This window comes from Moschus berezovskii, chromosome 22 (genome assembly GCF_049115385.1).
Source record: "Moschus berezovskii isolate FMDL1 chromosome 22, NW_MosBer_1.0, whole genome shotgun sequence".
NCBI lineage: Eukaryota > Metazoa > Chordata > Mammalia > Artiodactyla > Moschidae > Moschus > Moschus berezovskii.
In genome coordinates, this window is record NC_142481.1 from 3,471,512 (window position 1) to 3,481,469 (window position 9,958).

Genomic DNA, 9,958 nt, shown 5'->3' on the forward strand with positions numbered 1-9,958 from the left:
GGGTCCTCTCTGGGGAAACGTGCATGAGACGGCAATTTCCATGAGCTGAATGGATACTACTCCCCGGGGCACTTTTTTCCCCAGAATTTTTGTCTGATAGAGAATATGACTTCAGTCATGTCTGATTCTTTTGCAACCCCATGGATTGTAGCCCGCCACGCCCTCTGTCCATGGGATTCTCCAGGTTAACAATATTGGAGTGGGTTGCCATTTCCTTCTCCAGGGGATCTTCCCAACAGGGTGATCCAACCCGAGTCTCCTGCGTTGGCAGGTGGGTTCTTTATTTCTGAGCCACCAAGGAAGCCTGATAGAGAATAGAAATCTCTGCAATTTGAATTTTTTTTTGGCTCCGTGGAGGATATTATGCATAGTGAAGTCAGTCAGAGAGACAAACACTGCATGATATCACTTATATGTGGAGAGTAAAATACAATACAAATGAACCCATATGAAAAACAGACACACGTTTACAGATATAGCAAACAAATGTGTGGTAACCAGAGGGCAGGTTGGGTGGAGGGCAGTGCTATAGATTAACAGACAGAAATTACTATACGTAAAATTGGTAAACAAGGACCATACTGTATAGCACCAGGGATGTAAACCCATTACCTTGTAATAACTTACAATAGAGAATACTTTGCAAAAATACTGAATCACTGTGCTGTACATCAAAGTAACATATTGATAACCAGCTGTTCTTCAATAAAAAATATAAGACTAATAAGGATGCTAGTGTCAATGCAATAAAGAGTAATTTGTCTTTTAACATAAAAAACCCAAAAAGATTAAAAAAATGATGCTGCAATGATTACACTTTGCCTTTTAACACTGGTTAGATTTATCTGCTTCTCCTTTGTTTATGTGCGTACTGGAAAATGAACTTAGAATCACTGGGTCACCCTGGACTCTCCACCTGTCCAAAGTATGTGGCAAACACTCATAGAGGAAATTGAGAGGTGGAACCAGTCTGTGGCTGAAACTTCATCTCACAGAGTCTACCAAGCTCTGATTAGACTCAGGATAATGAAGATCAAACCAGTCAATCCTAAAGGAAATCAACCCTGAATATTCATTGGAAGGACTGATGCTGAAGCTCCAGTATTTTGGCCACCGGATACCAAGAGCCGACTCATGGGGAAAGACCCTGATGCTGGAAAGATTGAAGGCGGGAGAAGAGGATGACAGAGGATGAGATGGCTGGATGGCATCACTGACTCAATGGACATGAGTCTGAGTAAACTCCGGGAGATGGTGAAGGACAGGGAAGGCTGGCGTGGGGTTACAAAGAGCTGGACATGACTGAGTGACTGAACAACGATGAAGACTTTATTACTTCTCCAGCCTGGATACTGAACATCTAAGTTCTGCCTATTCTCTTGGAGGTCCTTGTGTCTCTAAGTGCACACCGTGCCTTAGGTAACACCCCAATTCTAATACTTCTCCAAATCCCTGCCTTCTGTAGAACAGAAATGTAAAAATGAATGCTCCTAAGACAGACTTACCTCTACTCAGCCAGGTCCAGCTGCTTGCCCCCTCTCACAGCTCAGTTCTGCAGTGAGAGCCACCTCTCACTTTTATAAGAGATGGCTTCTCCCATCTCAAGCCCATTCTTTGCTAATCCAATCAGGGTTGTGATTTAATTCTGGCCTGAGGTTTCTTTATCCTCCAGTCATACAGAGATTTAACACACACAAAAGAGATAATTGTATCTTGAAAGTGCTATTTTTAATTTAATAGGAAACAAATATTGCCAATTCAGTCAGTCCTGAAGGAAATTCACCCTGAATATCCATGGGAAGGCCTGAAGGCTGAAGCTGAAACTCCAATACTTTGGCCACCTGAGGGGAAGAGCTGACTCACTGGAAAAGAAAGACCCTGATGCTAGGAAAGACTGAGGGCGTGAGGAGAAGGGGACGACAGAGGATGAGATGGTTGGATGGCATCACCCACTCAATGGACATGAGTTTGAGGAAACTCCAGGAGATAGTGGAGGACAGAGGAGCCTGGTCTGCTATAGCCCGTGGGGCTGCAAAGAGTCAGATACGACTGAGCAACTAAACAACAACAAATGATATCCAAATAGCTGTCAGAAAAAAGTTTTCTGTATTTCCTGTGGAAAATTTTAAATCAGGGGTTAAAGGGACCATTGAAGGTGCATCAGGGATTTCATTATTTCCAATTGGGGTGGTTCCTCAGTGCTTTTTCATGTCTCCAAAATACCGAGTGTCACCAATGGATCAGGAGTCTGTTTTCAAGGACTTTAAATTCCATGCTTCTAATTATATCCCTAGGTCTTTTTCATCTGTAAAATCCCCCATTTTAGGCCATCTTTTCCACCTCAAAATCCTTTGTATCCATAATGTCATGATGGCACAGGTAAATGATGAATTTTATTGGAAAGAAAGTTTTGTTGTGTTTTATTGGAATGCAGAGGGGCTTCACAGGTGGTGCTAGTGGAAAAGAACCCACCTGCCAATGCAGGAGACATGAGAGTCGGGGGTTCCATCCCTGGGTTGGGAAGATCCCCTGGAGGAGGGAATGGCAGCCTACTCTAGTATTCTTGCCTGGAGAATCCCATGCACAGAGGAGCCTGGTGGGCTAGAGTCTATAGGGTCACCAAGAGTCAGACACTACTGAAGAAGGGACTAAGCATGCACGCATCGGAAAGCAGCCACCTCTGTCTGCATATTGTCTAAGGTGGCTTCCACCTACAAATGTAGCATTAAGTGGGGCATAGACCATGTGGCCTGTAAACCTAAAAATATTTATTATCTGAGTCTTTGAGCAAAAGTTTGCTCCCAAGAACTAGTTTGTTGTACTTTGTGAGAATTCCAGTGCCCACAACTCACCCCATCTGAGAGTTCATGGTGGCCCCAGCCCCTGGCTTTTCACTGAGAAACTGTTCTTCCTGCTGTCTTTCGTTTCATATTGAGTATGTTTTCATGCTTTTGTTCTCATGCTAGGGCTAATTCTTTGTTTAGGCCATGTTATTTTTTTTTCCTGTTTGAATATTATTATAATTTCCAAGAGTACTGTTAAAAATTTCTCCTTTAAATACAATTTTTATGATTTTAAACTTAATTTTTACTGGAGTATAGTTGCTTTACAATGTTGTGTTAGTTTCTATTGAATAGCAAAATGAGTCAGCCACAAGGATACACATCAGTCAGTTCAGTTCAGTCGCTCAGTCGTGTCCGACTCTTTGCAACCCCATGAATCACAGCACGCCAGGCCTCCCTGTCCATCACCAACTCCCGGAGTACACTCAAACTCATGTCCATCGAGTCGGTGATGCCATCCAGCCATCTCATTCTCTGTCGTCCCCTTCTCCTCCCGCCCCCATCCTTTCCCAGCATCAGACTCTTTTCCAGTGAGTCAACTCGTCGCATGAGGTGGCCAAAGTATTGCAGTTTCAGCTTTAGCATCAGTCGTTCCAGTGAACACCCAGAATTGATCTCCTTTAGAATGGACTGGTTGGATCTCCTTGAAGTCCAAGGGACTCTCAAGAGTCTTCTCCAGCACCACAGTTCAAAAGCATCAATTCTTCGGCGATCAGCTTTCTTCACAGTCCAACTCTCACATCCATACATGACCACTGGAAAAACCATAGCCTTGACTAGACGGACCTTTGTTGGCAAAGTAATGTCTCTACTTTTTAATATACTATCTAGGTTGGTCATAACTTTCCTTCCAAGGAGTAAGCGTCTTTTAATTTCATGGCTGCAATCAGCATATGCCCTCCCTTAATGGATGTTTTCAAGCATACAAACTATAGACAACAGGGTAATCATCCACTCACCCACCCATACCTCAAGCTCCTTGTCTACTTTTAAGCATCATCTACCTTGAGCAGATCCAGCAGTTCTTTCCACTGGAGAATTTTTACTTTTTGGCTGTGCCATGCGGCATGTGGGATATTAGTTCTGTGACCAGGGATCGAACCCATGCCCTCTGCATTACAAGCTCAGAGTCTTATCCACGGGACCACCAGGTACGTCCCTCCACTGGAGAATTTAAGTGATAATTATATCCTGGCTAGGGACAGTTTGGCGTTAGCGTTAAGAGATATAACTCTGAGGCATTTATGGGGGGAAACCCTGCAACAGTTACCACCGATACGACTGTGGCTGAATCACTTATGTGATGCCTTCTAGAATGTTCCAATCGACAGCTTCAAATCTTCTCACTCCAGCAGAAAAGTCGAATCAACCATCATTAAGTCCAAACATTATAGAGAAAAATGATAATTATTTGAGAGCGTGCATAAGACAGAATGTGAAAAAAGGCACCGTAGGTTACGTGGTTGGGTCCCTGCTCTGATTCCTACATCTGAGCTGTACCTACTCCATTCTCTCCCTTAATCTGTTTGAACAGCAAACATCTTCTGGGGACCTGGGTATTCACAGTATGCAGCTGGCAGCTCTGAAGCAGACTGGCGTGAAGAGGAGGGGTGTGCACATGTCTGTGTGGTTCTGCCCCGAGCATCTTTGTCTTCAGGGGCTGAAATGGGAAAGATGATCCCAAACAAGGGGATTCCAGTCCTGGTGCTGATGCAGAAGAGTTCCAGGTCTCTTGTGTTCACGTGTGTGTGTGTGTGTGTGGGTGTGTGAGAGAGAGAGAGTAGGATGGATGCACAGTTGGGCACCCTCTTTTCTGTACAGGCAATTAACTGTATCTGGTGTTGGGTGGAGAACTTTGTGAGGTGAAGAAAATGTTGTGTTGTACAGAAATATGTCACTACGGAGCACCTGGAATGAGTCTAGGGCAAATGAGGAGCAGAATTCTAATCTTACTCTGCTTGAACTTAGACATAGGCAGCTCCACGTGGCTAGCCCAGGGACTGGGAGAAGTGGAAGGTGTCTTCCCTTGCGGTGTGGGGCACCTGGCCCAGCAGATGGCGCCAGAGCTCCAGGACAGAGAATCAGGGCTGGTGTTGCTGGTGGGGCAGGAAGAGGCTGGAGACGATGGAAAAGGCTGGGATCCACACACTTGCAGCTGCTCTTCCCGGGTCAGAAGAGATTATGAAATAAAGGAATTAAGCTTCTTAAAGGGTTTCCCAGGTGGTGCTAGTGGTGAAGAATACACCCACTGATGCAGAAGATGCCAGAGATGCAGGTTTGACCCCTGGGTCGGGAAGATCCCGTGAAGGAGAAAATGGCAACCCGCTCCAGTACTCTTGCCTGGAGAATCCCATGGACAGAGGAGCTTGCTGGGCTACAGTCCGTGGGGTCGCAAAGAGTCGGACACGACTATGCATGCACCCACACAAGCTTCTCAGCACCGCTTCACCTCTGTCTGCTCTTTTCTCTCCTTCAGGTAGAGACGTGCACACTCCCTCTCGCCCACACACCCCCCCTCACAGTCTTACTCTGGTCTCAGCCGCAGTCTCTCCACTGTGCTTCCCAACATGCACACTCTATTACACACACTCTCACACACCACTTCTGCAGGAGTGCTAGTACAAGAATGAAGAGGAACTTCAGCGCTTCTGGTTCCAGTAAGAAGGTGTGTGGAACCAACAGAGACCCATCTGTCACGGCCACACGAGGATGCTGCAGAATCAGCACCTGTCCTTAGCTGGGACAATGTGGCATGTTTTCAAGAGACAGGAAAGTGCGCAAACTGGCGCAGCCTTTGGGTGGCCTGACGTCAGGACTGAAATAAACTCCACCAAAACCAGCTTAGGGGCTAAAGTATACTGATCTGTTGAACCCAGTTACAAGAAAACACCAGATAATTTTTAAAAGCTAGGAAACAACTATTTTTTTTTCCTATGGTGGTTGCCAATCACGTTCTACCTACATCATTCCTTCTACATTTACTCATTCCTATTAGATGTATCTATGTTTAAGTCCTGACTTTGCCATTCTAAATATAACTGAATTATTTTTTTTTGTACAGCTGAAGCTAACACAATATTGCATCTTTTTATTTTTTTCAACACCAAAACATTTTGTATTGGGGTAAATCTGATTAACAGTGTTGTGATAGTTTCAGGTGAACAGTGAAGGGATTCAGCCATACATGTACATGTATCCATTCTCCCCCAAACTCCCCTCCCATCCAGGCTGCTACGTGACATTGAGCAGAGTTCCATGTGCCATACAATAGGTTCCCATTGGTTATCCGCTCTAAACATAGTAGCTAACACAATACTGTAAATCAACTATTCAGTTCAGTTCAGTCGCTCTTGGATAAAAAATGTGTGTGTATGTGTTGAGTGTAGCTAGGTTTATCTGCATGTGTGAGTATGTTCATGAAACCAAATTATGAGCTGTTTGTGCTGAGAGGCCCCAGAGCAATGACACATTCATGGCAGTGTGCAAAGCTAGTAGTGCACCCTGGTTTCTCAAAACTGACCTCCATTTGAAAGAATCTGTATTCTTTGATGAAAACATAAGAAAACAGCAAAAAGCATTAAAAGATCTGTAGAATTATACTATTTAAAAGTTTTCACATGTTCTTTGAAAGGGTTGAAAGCAGTTGGATCAAACTATAATACTTTGGGAACCCATATACAATGGCTACCACAAGCAACAGAAAGTACTTACACCTTAACACTATCAAAATAAATTTTTTGCCTTAGAATGGTGAAAAGATTTATGTATTAAAGTGAAAAGATATCCTTGGTATACTGTTAAGTAAAAAAGGAGGTTTCAGAATGATAAGTAAGGTTTGCATGCATGTGTGCTCAGTCACGACAGTCGTGTCCGACTCTTGGCAACCCTATGGACTGTAGCCTGCCATGCTCCTCTGTCCATGGGATTCTCCAGGCAAGAATACTGGAGTGGGTTGCCATTTCCTCTCCCAGGGGATCTTCCCAACCCAGGGATTGAACCTGAGTCTCCTGCCTTGCAGGTGAATTCTTTATCGCTGAGCCACTGGTGAAGCCCTAAATATGGTTTAGTTTCCTCTCATTTGATAACTCAATATGAATTCATTTTTATTATTTTCTCTATTCTTTTTCAAATTTTTTTTTTACCATTTAGGTTATTACAGAATATTGAGCAGAGTTCCCTGTGCTATACAGTAGGTCCTATTTATTTTAAATACACTACTAAAATTAGAGACACAGATATAGAGGACAAACATATGGACACCAAAGAGGAGAAAGGGGGTGGGATGAACTGGGAGACTGGGGTTGACGTATATACACTGTTGTGTGTGAATTAGATAACTAATGAAAATCTACTGTATAGTACAGGAAACTCTATCAGTGCTCTGTGATGACCTGAATGGGAAGGAAATCTAAAAAAGAGGAGATATATGTATAGCTGATTCACTTCTGTGCAGCAGAAACCAACACGACATTGTAATGCAACTGAAGACCAGTACTAGGACATGGGAGCAATCTATGGCCATCAACAGATGAATGGATAAGGTAATTATTCCACACAGTGGAATATTACTCAGCTATAAAAAGGAATGCATTTGAGTCAGTTCTAATGAGGTGGATGAACCCTACAGAGTAAAGTAAGTCAGAAAGACAAATATCATATATTAAAGCATATATATGGAATCTTGGAGAAGAAAATGGCAACCCACTCCAGTATTCTTGCCTCAAGAATCCCATGGACTGTAGCCTGCCAGGCTCCTCTGTCCATTGGGTCGCAAGAGTTGGACACGACTTAGCGACAAAACCACCATCACCGAGGAATCCAGAAAGACGGTACTGATGAACCTACTTGCAGGGCAGTGATGGAGACACAGACATACAGAAGAGACTTACGGACACAGTGGGGGAAGGAGAGGGTGGGACAATTTGAGAGAGTAGCAGTGAAACATACATTACCATATGTAAAACAGATAGCCAGTGGGAGTTTGATGTAAGATGCAGCGAACCCCAAGCTGGTGCTCTGTGACAACCTAGAGGGGTGGGATGGGGAGGCAGGAGGGAGGGGAGTTCAAGAGGAGGGGACATATGTATACCTATGGCCAATTCATGTGGATGTATGGCAAAAAAATCACAATATTGTTAAGTAATTATCCTCTAATTTTAAACAATTCAAACAATTTTAATGGTCTATTAAAAACAAGTCTGAAAAAAAAAGAAAAAAATTAAAAACAAGTCTGTCACAAAACAAAGGGAGAAGGAAAAACAGAGTAAAAACCTAAGAGAACAGACAACTAAGACCCCTATTTTTCAAAGATGAAAACTACACATTTAAGTGACAAACACAAAAGACGGCAGTTTTTACTCCTTTCATATGACTTCATCCATCCAGCCAACCAGATTACTGAGACTCAACCACGTAAAGAACATGCAGCTTTCAAGGTGAAGCAATCCACTGAAGAACACTGATTTTCTGTGGAAGACTATAGCGGACTGGAGAAACATGAGTTAAACAAAGATTCAAGGTAACACAGAGCAACACTTTCTCCTTTCCCCAGTCTTTAAAAAACCTTCTTCACTGAAAGAAAATCTCCATCCATCCTGGAGTAATATTTATCTGGACCAATACTGGATTATGTGCCAATGTATCTCAGGTATTATTCACTGAGATAAAATTTGTGGAAATACTTTAAATATTTCTTTATACAGGAGATTTATTCCAGACAGTTGACTGGATTGAGGGAGAAATCAGTTTCCTCAAAAATCTGAAGTATCCTTTTCAAGCTGATATAATTTGATGGGTAGACTATCAAATATACCAGTGCTGCACCTTATTAAACTGATCTTCCATGTTTGTTGGATTTTATGTAAAAATTTGGTACTTATTATAAACATCAAAAAGTACAAATGTTCAGTTGTAAAATAAGTCACAGGGATATAATATACAATATAGTGACTATAGATAATAATACTGTATTGCATGGTTTTAAATTTGCTAAGAGAGTAAATCTTAAAAGTCCTCTTTACGGGAAAAATAATTTTTCTGTGTATGAATACAGCAGTTTGTTCTTACTGAGCTGATATTTTGCAACATATACAGGTATAGAATCATTATATTGTACAACTGAAACTACTATAACATTTTATGTTAATTATATCAATAAAAACAGCACTGAGTAAAGTCACAGAATAGAGTGATCTCAGCTATTAGTGAAGCTATCTTCTACACATTTGCACTTTAGCCGTGACTTCTGACAACATGAGAGCAGAATCTAGGAGATCTAGGATCCCTAAGGATAAGCAGAAAGGGGCTAGAAATGGGGAAATGTGAAACCAAAATATGAGCGGTCTGTATCAACCATAGATTAATATTTGAGAAGGAAGCGATATAAAAAGAAAAAACGGAATTCAGTATGTAAATGATGACAAAGGTGACCACCAGCATCAGGATGGTGTGGGTGGCTCTGGTCTCCAGGGGCATCTGTGGTGCCCAGTGAGGGGTGCGAACATACTGCGCCCTCTGGTGGTATAGGTGCAGAAGCACCATGGAGCCACTGGACTGGACCACGAGGCCACGAAACACGGCATCAGAGATGAACCACAAGCAGACAGAGCCATCAGCAGGACCTGGGGATGAGCAAAACCACATTCCTTGGTCATCAGTATGGTTGTGTGTGTTCTGTGGAGCAGCGGTTTTCAGAGGAACAACGATGTGCATAAGAGACTGAGCATCCAGCAGGCGCAGCAGGAAGGACCAGCGACCCTGGGGGCCCTTCCCCTGAGCATCACCCACTCGGCTCTCCTGGGGGAGAGAGAAGGACTGACAGGTGCTCAGGACGCAGGTGGAGCGCAGGGCGGGGCTGCGAGCCGCTCTCCATAAGTAATACCCACTCTACATCCAAGACCAGACAGGGGGTTCTTTGACACAAACGTTGCCGTTGTGTGGAGAATGCCAAGAGCGAGAAGAACCAGGAGATTGGCCACGGTCATGTGGGTGAGAATCACGTATGTGGATATCTTCTTGTGGCCAAGCAAGATTGGAGAGATGCTATAGAGGAAATGGATGACATTGACCAGAGCCCCAACTACTGTCTGTAACTGCAAGATAGTTTTCAGAACCAT

The 9,958-nt window shown here is 43.2% G+C and overlaps 1 pseudogene; it reads right to left on the minus strand.

Annotated features, from left to right (window-relative positions):
* Positions 1 to 9,074: 9,074 nt before the first annotated feature.
* On the minus strand, positions 9,075 to 9,958 carry LOC129546308 (vomeronasal type-1 receptor 4-like; annotated as a pseudogene).